This window comes from Camellia sinensis, chromosome 11, assembly GCF_055761805.1.
Source record: "Camellia sinensis isolate YWXY chromosome 11, ASM5576180v1, whole genome shotgun sequence".
NCBI classification, from domain to species: Eukaryota; Viridiplantae; Streptophyta; class Magnoliopsida; order Ericales; family Theaceae; genus Camellia; species Camellia sinensis.
This window is the reverse complement of record NC_138971.1, coordinates 39,847,056-39,862,026: the sequence shown is the minus strand read 5'-3', so window position 1 is coordinate 39,862,026 and position 14,971 is coordinate 39,847,056.

Here is a 14,971-nt window from a genome sequence, read left to right as displayed (position 1 = left end):
TAATATATATCTAGATTTGTCCATACATACGTGTTCTTTAAACTAAGTCTGAAAAGTTTTGAAATGTTCACTTCAGAGTTGATGATCATTAGCACAAGGCATTTTCATCTTAAGTACTTCAAGGTGTTTCCTATATACGTTGAAAAATTATCAATTAAAAATTAATATTTGAAATGTAATAAAAAATAATAATAAAAAAAGCTTGGCAAAAATTGAGTAAGAGGGGTACCTACTTTAGGAATGGTTCAACTGCTCTCGTATTGAACAACATATATCAATGACACTGTATATAAGAAGTATCACCAAGGTTGAAAGTTGTGGTTTCACCATATTAACCGCACCATTATAGTTCCTTACGGGCTGATTCAATTTAGTTTCCACATCATTTAGATATTGAGTGCAAAAATTCATGCATTCTTCCATAAGATAACCTTTAGCCATTGAACCTTTTGGTTAAGCCCGATTACGTACATATTGTTTTAAAGTAAGAAGATATCTCTTAATTAGATACATCCATCGAAATTGAATCGCTCCAGCCACCAATGCTTCATCACCTAGTTGTATAGGCAGATGCTCCATAATATCAAAAAAAGTTGGTGAAAATATTTTCTCCAAATGACAGAGTGTTAGTGCTATACGACCTTGGATATATCCTAGATATGTTTAACGATTTACTTTGGAACACAATTGTCTGAAGAAATTACTCAATTCAATCAAGGCTTGAACAACATTCTTAGGCAATCCTTGTACACTCAAAGGAATAAGTTGTTGCATCAGAATATGACTATCGTGGCTCTTTAGACCCGAAATGCTTTTATCTTGTAAACGTACACAACGAGAGATATTGGATGAATACCCGTCAGGAACTCTAACGTCCTTAAGCATTTGCAAGAACAAATATTTCTCATCCTTGGTTATTGTGAATTGTGCTGGTGGCAAATAAGCTTTATTTGTCCTTCTTGACTGCAAGTGTAGAGGTTTTCTAATATTTATTTCTTGCAGATCGTGCCGAGCATTGACATTATCCTTGGATTTCCTTACAACCCCTAGTATTGTCCACAATACATTGTCACATACATTCTTCTCTATATGCATCACACCAAGGTTATGTCTTATTAGATTATGCTCCCAATATAGCAGTTCAAAAAATATACTCTTTTTTTTTTCCAACTATGAGTGCGAGGTCTAGGTCTCTCCCTTTCCACTTGTTTCTTATGCCTCTCTTTAAGATCATCCAGCCTGTATTGGGTTAAAATACCCTCAGATTCTACTTGTAGCAAAATCTTTGATCCAGATAACAATCTCGGTTTGAGACTCAATTCCCAAGTGCCGTCGAATGATACTTTATCCTTTCGAAATTTATGACCACTAGGTAGGAATCTGCGATGACCTAAATATGAATGTTTCCTACCATGTTTCAACCAACATGATCTAGTTTCCTTATTGCAACATGGACATGCATATTCTTCTTTCATGCTCCATCCTGACAAGTTTGTATATGCTAGAAAATCACTAATTGTCCATAACAAAGCTGCATGCATTTGAAACATTTGATTTGTTGATGCATCAAATATAAAGACACCTTCAGTCCATAGTTCCTTTAACTTCTCAATCAATGGTTACATATACACATCAGTTTTATCAGTAGGTCCTTTTGGGCCATCGATAAGTGTAGACAAAATAAAAAATGGTTGTTTCATGCACATCTATGGCGGTAAGTTATGTGGAATAAGAACAACAGGCCAGGTGCTGTGAACTATGTTCATCGATTTGAATGGGTTAAAATCATCAGATGCTAACCCAAGCCTTACACTTCAACTATCATCTACAAAGTCAGTATTTCAACGGTCAAATCTTTCCATGCAAGGGAGTCAGCAGGATGTCTTAAGACACCATCATCTTGTTGTTCCTCTGCATGCCATCTCATGAGTTTGGTCGTTTTCGATGACATAAACAACCTCTGCAATCATTGCTTCAAAGGGAAATACCTCATCTGTTTAGAGGGTATCCATTTACCGCCTCCATGATGAACATTTAAACTATCAGCTCCATTTTGTTTCCACCTAGAACTTTTGCGTATGACACATTTATCAAGATTGATGTATTCATTTCAAAACAACACACAACTATTGGGGCATACATCCCACGTTTTATATGTGAAGCCCAAATCTGTAGTGATCTTTTGAGCTTTATAGTAAGAATCAGGAAGTTTCGCACCCTCAAGGAAAGCTTCATTCAACAACTCAAGTAACATGGTAACAGAAGTGTCACTCCACTGATTTAGCACCTTCATATGTAAAAGTCGAATAATGAATGACAAAAATGTGAACTTCTGACTACCCGGATACAATTCACTCTAAGCATCCTCTAAAAGTTTGAAATAATTTGCAGTCTCTACATCTGGACCTAACTGTGGATCAGTTGCAAGTGGTTATGCTACATTGGGATTAGTTGGTACCTGTGGTTCATCACCTACAACACTTGTACTAGGAAGTGGAATACTGGTAACATCGTGTATCATTACATAATTTTTTTATATTATTAATAATTTTATAAATAAATAAAAATTGTAAATAGTTTAATTTTAACAAATTAATTAACTTAGTTGCACTAAAAAAAGAAAGAAAAAAAAAAACTAAAATTTATGTGCAATTCGGGTAATTTGGATTTAACTTGGGTCGGGCTTAGGTGGGCTTGGGCAACTCTTAGCATAACTTGGGTTGAGCTTGAACAATGTCTCAACCCATCCGAACTTGCCCGAGTTGCACTCCTAATTATTGGTTTAGTTCTTATTCCAACCACTTAGAACAAATTGTGTTTGTGTTGATTCTAAATTTACCAAACCAAACCAAAATGACCCATGAACACCCTTAATACATGTTAGGTGATGAATAATATAAAATATTGCTCCGAAACTACCAAATAATCTCCCTAAAAACAACTTCAGAAGCTTAGTTAAATGAACATTTTGGTTAAAATAACCAAGTCCAATAGGATTAGGTTGGTTCTACAAGAGCTAATCTCACACAATCAACATGCCTTTGTGATGGGTTGCCTCATTTATGATAATGTTATATTGGCTTGTGAGGTTATAGTATACATTCGTAAACACAAGAGGGACAAGTAATCATTTTTTAGATTTAAACTTGACATGAAAAAGGCCTATAATTGGATCAACTGGTCTTTCTTGGTTAAGATTTTATGCTTGGTTGGTTTTAGTGAGAAGTGTATTCAACTAGTCAGTCAATGTTTTTCCACTGTAACCTTTTCTATGTTGGTCAATGGGCAGCCATTTAAATTTTTCTCACTCAATGTTGGTTTTTGTTAGGATAACTGATGGGAAGTAGGAGGGGTGTGTTCCCAATTGTGTTGGTACACAAAGTGAGGAATGGAATGAATAAACAAACTTTTATTCAATCACACAAACAAATTATACAAACAGAGCAAACTCTTTGTATCTTTCACAACTCTATCAGATATCTCTCATATTGGACATTTATTTCTCCCACTCTATCTAAAACAATTTATCAAGACATTTATTTATAAGGTTTTTGCTTAGGTATAAACATGAGCTGGACACATCTAATTCTCCACGTTTTTCTTCTTTGCTTCATTGCTAAGCTTTGACCATGGCAACCTCCATGAAGCTTCTTCTCATAGATCAACTTAGTCTTCAAATTTTTTAATTTTCTAGCAACTTCATCAGCCTTCTTCAATCTTCAATACCAAATTGAGTTTGGATTTTGAATACCTTTATTGCTATCTTTATTTATATTAGTAATACAAATTCTTTCTGATCATCTGAGCTCTCAGAGCATTTGCAAAGGCATTTCTTTGAGTCATACTTCCCCACCAATTTCGTATCTACTTTTTGTGGATGATTGCTTCATGTTTATGAAGTTTAGTAGAGAGAAGGCATGGTTCTTTTTTTGGCTTCTCAATCTTTGGTTTCTCAATGCTTTTTGTGAGTATTCTGGCCTTAAAATTAATCACAAGAAATCTAAGTTGTTTTTAAGTCCCAATACATTGTCCGAGCATAGAGTTTTTGAAGGTATGAGAGATGATCACATCATAATTTGGTGGACTCTCTCCCACCTAATTAAACCTTGCTTTGGTTGGAGAACCTTCCCATACAAGATGAAGCTATTAGAATTGATTCAAATTCAAATCCTAAATGACACAACTCTGTGAATGAAGGCACCAATTCGACTGGTCTTAACCTTTAGGAATAGATGCATTCAACATCTATAAATAGGTGATGTTATCAGTTTTTTATATTTTTTATTTTTACTTCTAACTATTTCATCCTCTTGCTTCCATTGTAGTCCGAATCGTGTGCGTGATAAATACTTTCACAGGAACTTCGATCAATTTACCATTGTAAAGTTCATCTTTCAGGGGTATTAGAGCCTTGTTTACACATAATTGCAGATGTCGAACTCCAGTCCGGAAGAACAAAAATATTCATAAATATTTTTATCGAAAATTCAAAAAGTAATTGATCGACAAGCTCTGGAATTGGTTAATTTCGTTTGTTTATTTAATCATCACCAACGCATTGCATTCCTAGAGAAATATCCAAAGAAAATAACAGTTGGTGGTGATATTGTATTAAACCTTGCCGAAAGAATAGCTGAATTATACCAGTGCAAGAAATTTTACGAAATAATTTTCGGTTCCATTAACGTCTCCACATTGGTATCATTTTGTTGTTCTTAGAATTTCAATCACAACGGTGAAATTTGTTGTAAAAAATGGCAAAGGATTGACCCAAAAGATTTGAATTTCAAAATTTGGTCTTCGACACCTATCACTGGAGAAGACAACCAGAGTAACATTGCTGCATCTGTTTTGAAAAATGAAGGAAGTGGGCTAGATCCAAAACCAAGTAAGAAATGTCCAAGAATTAGGCACACTGCAAGAAAATTTGTTGCATTAGGCTTAATTATTAAAAAGAATTAGATTGGGCCAACCCAACAGGAGGCCCAACCCAGTACAGAGGTGCAACCTAGCAAGGCGTAACCCAGAAGCCCAGAGTCGTAGCCCACACAACGCTCAGAGCAGCCCGTCGACCTAAGTGTAGGCCCTAATCCCTGCCCGTCTGCTTCGTGCGACTTGTGCTTGTGTTCTTCTTGCCTTGACTCGTGCGTTAACCCGTATGTCATGCAGACCCATTTTCAGCTGGTTCAAGTCGGTCCATCCCAACCCATGAACCGGTAGAACCTTTTTCCAAGGGGTTTTTCGGCTCGTTCTCATTCATTTCAAAGCCGTTTGCAGTCATTCAAAAGCCAAAATCTCCAGAATTCTTTTAAGATTTTTTCTATGGATCATTGTACTGAATTTCCCGAAGATATAATCAGACAAGGAGGCTATCCAAGGGTGTTACCTAAGGAAACATCGGAAAAGGAAATATTTAATAGGTGCTATTGTGTTTCTTGGGCTCGTATCTAGTTTTATAAGACGCATAAGAAGAGAATTGGGTCTAATTAGCCATTGAGTTTTCATCATTCTTCTTACCCAAGGCAAGGAGACCGCGTTGCTCTGCCAAATTGATATTTTGCTTATCACAGGGGTTGACTCAACAACTACAAGGCTCAACCTTATTAAAAATTGTTGCTGTGTTTACTTTTATTTTATTTTTGTGTATCCATATTTGTTGCTCTTATTGTAACACATTTTTAGAATGGCTATTAAAAGTGCTATTGATGCTTCAAGAATTGAGATGCTTAATGAAAATAATTTTCGAGCATGGAAACGCCACATTTCTTATCTTTTTACACATGAGAAAATTTTGTATACTTTATCCACTTATAAACCAGATAATGATTCTAATTGGTTTCAAAATAAGTAGATAGGGGATGATGCAATGGCAAAGGAAACTATGTTACATAATATGAAAGACAACATTATTTTACTATTTGAAGAACATGAAACTACAAAACAATTGATGAAAGCACTAGAAAGTAAGTATGAAGTTCGATTAGACACTCAAATTCAATTGCTCTTGGACAAATACAATAACATTTATATGAGTGATAATGATAGTGTTGGTGATCATGTTAATCAAATGGAACTAATTGCCAATGCTGATTACTCTCTGTCAAACAAGATACAAGTCACTACCATACTTAATAGTTTTCCAATGTCTTAGGATCACGTTGTCACATCTCTAACTCATAGTGGATGAGAGATTTCAATGGTGACATTGCATGTACTCTTAGTTTTGGAAGAAGAAATAATGAAGTGAAGGCGCAAAGAAGGATTGTCTTCTAACTTGTTAATGGCACAATCTTCGATACAACCACAGAATAATTCCCACACGCCATTCAACAAGAGGAAGACTACTCATTTCAAGAAAAGATAGAAGAAGGTGTTCTAGAAATGGTGGCAAAAACAACTAAACAACAAGAACCAGGTTGGCCCATGCTATACTTGCAGTCACAAAGGTCACATCAAAGCCACTTGCCCTAAGAACAAGCAAAAAAGGATCCTAACCCCATTGCCATGAAGGTTTCTAAAGTAATGATAATTGAACATTCATCAAATTCATGGTGGATTAATTTTGCTGTAACTAGACATATAATGCAAAGCAAAGAAATGTTTGTGGATTTTACTGAAAGGATATTGTTGAACACAGAGTCCATATGGGCAACAACTCTTACAGTGATGTTTTGGGCATCGACAACTGTCAATTCTCTATTAATGGATCTCCCATCGTACTTCATGATGTGCTTTACGTACCCAGCATCCGACAAAATTTAATTTCAGTTCTAGTGTTAACCCAAAAGGGTTTTGAGATTACTTTTAAGCTTGACACAATGTTGTTCAAGAAATGAAATGTATTAGTCAAAGGTGCAAGAGTGAAAGACATGTACTCTCTTCCTATTGATAATAATTAAGTAAGTGTTTTTTATTATTTGTATGTTTTTACTAGTAATAGTTCTTATTTATGACATTTAAGATTAGGTCACATTAATAAAAATAAAATGTCTAGAATGTTTAAAAGTGGCTTATTGCCTAAGGAATGTTCCGATGATTTTGATACATGTAAACCATGCATCAAAGGAAAAATGACTAGCAAGCCATTTTCAAACTATTAGAAGTCATCGGAATTACTTGAAGTAATTCATTTTGACATTTGTGGCCCTTTAAGAACTAAGATTCATTGAGGCATGAAATACTTGATTACTTTTACTGATGATTATCCAAGATATGGATACATCTACCTTCTTAAACACAAATCAAAGGCAATTGAAAAATTTTAAGAATATAAATTAGAGGTAGAAAAGTAATTTGGTTTGTCCATTAAAAACTTGAATAACGATGGAGGTGGCGAATATAAAGCTATGGATTCTTTCTGCAAGGAGAATGGCGTCAAATATTTGTTTATAATGCATTACACTCCACAACAAAATGGGATTGTAGAAAGACGACATTGTACTCCAAGGCCATGTTTGTTTGGGCGGACTGGATTAGCAGTCCCATGACTAATAGTCCTAAGACTACGAATCCGTTGGATTATGTATCCTATCTTAACTAATAGTCAAGTTTAAAATAATTAATCCGTACTTCAATTGTTTAACCAAACATCGGATTAATAATTTTATTAGACTATTAGTCCAATCCCAAGCTCATGTCCACCCAAACAAACATGGCCTAATGGAAATGACAAGGTCTATAATGGCTCATGCTGACCTTACTATTCATTTTTTGGAGAAGTTTTGTCTACCGCTGCGTATATATTAAATAGAGTTGAAACAAAAGCCAAACCTCTCACTCCTTATGAACACTAGAATGGTACTAAACCTAATGTTCTAAATCTAAAAGTTTGGGAATGCAAAACACATGTACTTATTCTTAAACCTTTAAGGGATAAATTACGAAGTAAAACTTGGGAATGCAAGTTTATTGGTTATGTCGAAAATGGCAGTGGTTATCGTTTTTACCATCCCAAACGCAGATTAATAGAAAGTAGAGATACTATTTTTCTTGAATCCACTGATCTCTTTACTCCAATTGAGCAAATTGAATTGCTCTCTGTGGTATCTCCGAATTCTTCTCTCCCTTATTTGTCATAAGACCGACTAGTTCTCGCCAATCAACCTCATAGTGGGCGGAAAAGGAAACAAAGTCACATTTTACCTGATTCGAATCCTGAGATAAGTGGGAGTAAGAGAGCAACATGTCCATCTACTTTTACATTTTTGAAAGACCATTATGTTTTTCAACGTCCATCTACGTTTTTGAAAGAATATTATGTTTTTCGAGTTGAAGAACTCAATAATTTGATAGATGATCCTACTAGTTATAATGAAGCAATGAGTAGTAGTGACACTACACAATGGCTTGAGGTTATGAATGAAGAACTTGATTCGATCAAGAAAAATGATGTTTAGGAATTAACTAATCTTCCAAATGAAAGAAAAGCCATTGGTTGTAAGTGGGTTCTTAAAAAGAAATTCAAAGTAGATTTGAGTTTAGAGAAATACAAGGCAATGCTAGTAGCCAAAGGATTCACTTAACAACATGGAGTAGACTTCGTAGATACATATTCTCCTGTGCAAAATTTGCCTCAATAAGGATTCTAATGGTAGTCTGTGATACCCCTGTTCCGTAATATATTAATTGGTCCTTAATATAAGTCTGACTATGTGTTTAATATGATTTTGTGTGCCATTATGTGAAAATATGTGGTTTTGAATTTCTATCTGTTCACCGTAGGAATATCTGTCTGATTACCTGCTTTGGGAATTAAATTGAAGGCCCTATCGGCTACAGAAACCAAAATTGATTGCGCCATTGTGATTGACATAATTTTTGGAGCCTACGATGAAGTTTAATTGAAAAATTGATTCAGACCAGATTAAGTTGATTAAAATGGCGAATTAGTGCCCAACTATTTCTTATTATTCAATTGTGGCTAATGGGAATTTATGTAAAAAGGCACTATACACTCAATTTCCTTCTTTTATCTTCATTTGGGCTGATCAACTCTCTAGAAGAGAGAAGGCCGGTTATTAGAGAGAGAGAGGGGAGAAATCTATGTTTTGGTCTTGAAGCTTGGAAGTCTTGAAGTTGAATGCAAGAATTAACCATAGATTGTGAAGATTAAAGCTCTTTGGTGAGTAATTCATGTATTTTTAGTTATCATCTTGTGAATTTAAGTTTGATAGATGGTCAAGAACATGAATTAGTTTGAATGTAAGGGAATTAAGTTATATATGTTGAATTTAAAGTCTTAGAACACATGCATGTAAGGAATTGCCATGAATCTCTATGTTTGAGCACAATGTGTATGATTTATGTTGAATCTTGTTTAGAAACCATGTATTTGAACCTCTCTTCACCAATTAAGTTGATATGAATGAGTATTTCTTATATGCAAGAGTAGATCATGGAGGTATGAGCTTTGCATGTTTGAATTTGATGTATTGGTGATGAGTTTGGATTAATTTGAGGCATGCATGTGTTTGATTTATGAAATTGAGCTTCAAAATGTTGTAGTTTGGTGTTGGTATCATGTTAGAACATGTTAATGTGAAATTTGAGCCATGACATGCAAGAAATGTTGGTTAGAATGTTGAATTCGAGCTCAAGAACCATTCTGGAAAACCCAGAATTTTTGATGTCCGCTCGAGCGGGGGAATTGCCGCTCGAGTGGGGATTTCGAGCTCCCAATATTTTCTTGCAGGCATGGAGTCCGCTTGAGCGGGGAAGTTCATGCTCAAGCAGGGAGCTATGTAAGATGAACTTCCGCTCGAGCGTCCAAGTTCACACTCGAGCGTAAAAATGAGGCATCCAATACTTTTTGCAGACATGGCGTCCGCTCGAGCGGGGTAGTTTAACGCTCGAGCCGGGAGCCACGTAGAGAGGCCTTCCTCTTGAGCGCTATACTTCAAGCTCGAGCGTAATTTTGATGCTCCCAGTACTTTTGCAGGCCTCAAGGGTCCGCTCGAGCGGGGAAGTCCACGCTCGAACGGGGACCCTGTTTTCTGAAATTTTGAAAATATATTCTGAGTTCCGTCTTCCGTTCTCTTTCACTTCTAAGTACTCTTAGGCATACATTGAGCCTTGTAATTAAGTTAAAGAGATAAGAATAAAGCCTAAAGAGGAAATTGCGAATTTAAGAACGGATGGAATTGTTGGTGACCCTTTTGTGTTCATGGACTGTGTAGGGTCGAGCTCCAGGGCAAACCAACCAACCGATCACTGTGAGTAATATCGATATTTGAAACCTGTCATTTGTCCAATTGCTTATTTCCTTATAAGCCTTATGAGTTTGCCAGATCGAATTATAGACAAATGTTTGATATGAATAAAAGAATGGGCCGAAGGCCGTTTTGACAAGAACGAATGGGCCGAAGGCAGTTTTGACATGAATGAATGGGCTGAAGGCTGTTTTGACAAGAATGAGCGGGCCGAAGACCATTTTAACAAGAATGAATGGGCCGAAGGCCGTTTTGACAAGAATGAATGGGCCGAAGGCCGTTTTGACAAGAATGGATGGGCCGGAGGCCATTTTGACATGAATGGATGGGCCGGAGGCCGTTTTGACACGAATGAATGAATGGGCCAAAGGCCAGTTTGTTATCTGAATGGGCCAAAAGCCGTTCTGACACAAATGAAAGAATGAATGGGCCAAAGGTCAGTTTGTGGAACTGTAGTCACTTGACTTAAATTGTGTATATAAATGTTAAATGAAAATGTGAATTGGGCCCATGGCCGTTCGGAGTATGCTGTTCTACATAACGTTTATATCTTCTTATTTGATATTATTCACTGGGCTATCGCTCACGCTCATTCATATGTTTGTAGGTGAGTCAAGAGTGGTCCAGACCCAACCCTAGTGAAGTCTATGTGGAACAACCGAGTTTTGGAGAGTCAGCCCTAGTGTCTCACGCACGAGACCCGTCTTCGTCTTTCTGCCATGCTATGTTATTTTTGTTATGTTGGCGAGGACTTTGCATATGTTTGTATATAGTGTTCATAGGTTGACTTAGTTTTTGGATGATCCTGTTTGTACAGAACTTATGCTACTGTATTTATGTTGTGAGTTATTAATGTGCATATGTATGGGTTATTTTGATGTGCCATGTAAGCACAGCTCTATGGACAAAGTTTTGAACTGCTTCCGTTTGGCCCCTATTAACTCTGTTAAAATACATTTGTTTTGGTTTGAGGCCGTAGGTAATCTCATGATTACTGGCCGGTTAGGTCCTTAACCTACGGGGGCGGGTTCGGGTCATGACATAGTCGTAGCCAGGATGGATCTAAAATTGCATCAGTTAGATGTTAAAATAGCTTTTCTCAATGGAGAATTAAAAAAGGAAATTTATATGATGTAACCTGATGATTTCCAGATCCAAGGCAACGTGGATAAAGTCTACAAGTTGAAAAGATCCCTGTATGGACTCAAACAATCTTCAAGACAATGGTACTTGAAATTCCACCAAGCCATTTTAGAAATGGGCTACGTTGTGAGTTCACTAGATCATTGTATTTATATCTAGAAAAATGATGACAAGTTAGCAATATTGTCTTTATATGTGGATGACATATTGTTAACAGAAAATTGTCCAGATATGATTATAAAAACTAAAACTTTCTTGGCATCTAGATTTGAAATTAAAGACATGGGTCCTACAACCTATGTTCCAGGAGTTAGAATTTTAAGAGATAGAAATTCAAAGTTATTATATCTTGACTAAGAAAAATATCCAGAAAAGGTGCTCAAAAGATTTAATATGGATAATTATAATTCTTTATGCACACCTGTTTGCAAGGGACCGAGTCTTAGTAAAATTATGAATCCCCAAAATAAGTCTGAAATTGAGGAAATGAGAGATGTCCTATATGCTCAGATGGTAGGCAACCTAATGTATGCAATGACAAGCATAAGGCCTGATATTTGTCATGCAGTAGGATTGGTAAGTCGATTTCAATCCAATCTAGGTAAGGAACATTGGCAAGCAGTTAAAAGAATATTAAGATATTTAAAAGGTACCAAGGGTTTAAAATTGTGTTTTGGTTTGTATGATCTAGAAATAAAAAGATACATTGATGCGAATTTTGCAGGAGATGCAGATGACATAAAATCTACTAGTGATTATGTGTTCCTATTGGTGGAATAACAGTTTCTTGGTTAAGTAAGAAATAGAATTGTGTTGCAAAGTATACTATGGAAGCTGAGTACATAGCTTGTAGCATAGCAATTAGTAATGTGGTCTGGATAAAGAGATTTGTTGACAGTTTACAATTAGGTATACCTGCCAGACTGGTCAATAATCAGTCTGCCATCTCATTAATAAAAAGTGGAGTGAATAGCTCCAAGGAAAACATATTGATTCAAGATATAGTAGAGAGGCAAGAAATACAAGTCGACTATATACCCTCATAAGAGATGGTGGCCTACTCTATGACCGACGAGTTGTCCTTAGAAAAATTTAGAGAACATGCAGCTAATATGAGATTAAAAAATGCCTAGCTAGATGGTTTAGCTACTTATATAAGAGCATAGTCGGATGACTTTGGGGACACCTAGATAACCGATGTTATGAAACTCTATCTTGCATAGAAACATGTGTTTGGTCAGGTAATAAGGTAGAGGAACTGACAAGGTCCGAACATCATAGTTAACATGAGATATAAAATTCATGATATGCAACATGCTGACTGGGTGATGTTGTCTGCTTGATCAGCAAAAAATAGCTGATAAGGTGTGTTAAGAAAAACCTTCAGGAATAGGCCTTAGAGGAAGTGCTTAACAATAATTTTGGCACAGGTCGACACATGAGGAATGTGTATGCTTGAAATCGTCAATGGTGATTGGGTATGGACAATGAACCCAGCACTGAAAATTGATGTCGTTCACTTGAAATATAGTGAATTGAAGTCATCTGGAGTGTGTTGTTAGTGGGAGAACACATTCGTATGGATACGGTTAGATTGGTGGCAAAAACATGCGCACGTATGGCCAGGTCAAATCAGATGTCAATCTATACGATAAATTCATAGATGAAAGTTGGCATGAGGCAACATTCTGGTACCAAGGTAATCATGTCCAACTCAGGTTCTATCACATTGTTATCGTGAGATCGAGTGGGAAATGAAGGTATGAGAGATGAGCACACCATAATTCGGGGGACTCTCTCATACCTAATCAAACCTTGCTTTGGTTGGAGAACCTTCCCGCACAAGACGAAGCTATTAGAATTGATTCAAATTCAAATCCTAAAGGACACAACTCAGTGAATGAAGGCACCTGTTTGAATGGTCCTAACCTTTAGGAATAGATGCATTCAACATCTACAAATAGGTGATGTTATCAGAGGTTTTTTTTTTTTTTTTAATACTTCCAACTCTTTTCTCTTGCTTTCATTGTAGTCCGAATCTTGTGTGTGATAAATACCCTCATGGGAACTCCGATCAATTTATCATTGCAAAGTTTGTCTTACAGTTTTGTTGGCTTGAATTTTTCAAATTAGGATAGTTCCTCATCAGGGGATTTATTTAGGGGCCTTTGTGTGGCAGTAAGTCGGAGCTTTTTCATGATTTGATAGACCGATTTCATCGAAAACTGATGGAAATGCAAATGCCTAAGTTTTGCAGGCAAATTTACCTTGGTCAAACATGTTCTCCAATCTATTCTTATTTATACTGTCTTTCTTTAAATTGTCCGGAATTTTTTCTTAAACAACTTACAACTATTACTTGTAAATTCGTTTGGCAAGCGAATCGAGAGAACGGTATTACTTGGCGTAAATGGATTATTGTGTGTCGTTCCTTAGTGTTGGGGGCTTTTGGATTTCAGGAATTTAGGATGCTTTAATCAGGCCTGGCTTGCCAAATAAGCCGGGCGTATAATCAATAATTTGGACTCTTTTTTCTCCAAAGTTTTGACGAGCAAGTGCTGCCATTCCAATTCTTTTCTCTCAGCTAGGGCAGGTTGTAGTGCATCTTGGGGCTGAAAAGTATTCTATGTGGTAGAGATCTTTGAAATCTGGATTAAAATGGGTGGTAGGAAATGGAAAATCAATCAATCTCTATGAGACCAGTGGATCCCTTCAATTCATAACCCTTTACAAGCGAGATTTCTCTAGTTATTTTTCATCACTTTCGCTATCACAGTTCATTCATGAAGAAAGTCGTTCTTGGCGATTAGATCTTCTTCGAGTTTCCAAAAACAGGCATTTCTCATATATTAGGGATTCATATCCCGACTCTTACACTTGTTTGGATTGAGAGATGAGAAAGGAAAATAAATAATTGTGATTTCTTACATTCTTATTTGGATGGACTATGATTAAAAGAGTAATTTTGGTTTCTCACCAAATCTCACCACTTTTGGTGAGAAACAAAACTAAAGTTTGGTGTGATTTGGTTTTCTCACAATTTCTCTTCATTTCTCACCATTACTCACCTCATTAACCATCCAAACAACTAATGAGAAATCTCATTCTCTCCATTTCTTTTATTTTCTCACCAAATCTCTCAATCAAAACAAAGTGTTACTGAGGAGGACAAATTAATTTGGAGTCCAAATAAGAATGGAGTATAATCGGTTAAAACAGGGTACATGACGGCGGTAGTAAGGAACATTCAGTTCTCTTCTTCAGCCACTGACTTGCAATCTCTTTGGGATAAAATCTAGAAGCTACAAGTTCCACCCAAGTGGTCTCTTTCAATCTGGAAATGTTTGCATAACATCTTGGCAGTGAAATGGGTTCTTCTGCATCGGGGAATCAAGGTTGATCTGGAGTGCTCAAGATGCTAGGGCAATATAGAAACACTTAAACATACTTTTTTTGAATGTCCTACATCGCAACAGATTTGGCGTGGTTCCTCTCTTGAGTTGGATTTCACTTGTGGAGAGCCAACTACTTTCCTTCATTGGTGGCAGAATTGGTTGTTTTGTGTGAAAAATGTTGGTATCATCATACCAACAATTTAAATTCTGTGGGCAATCTGAAAA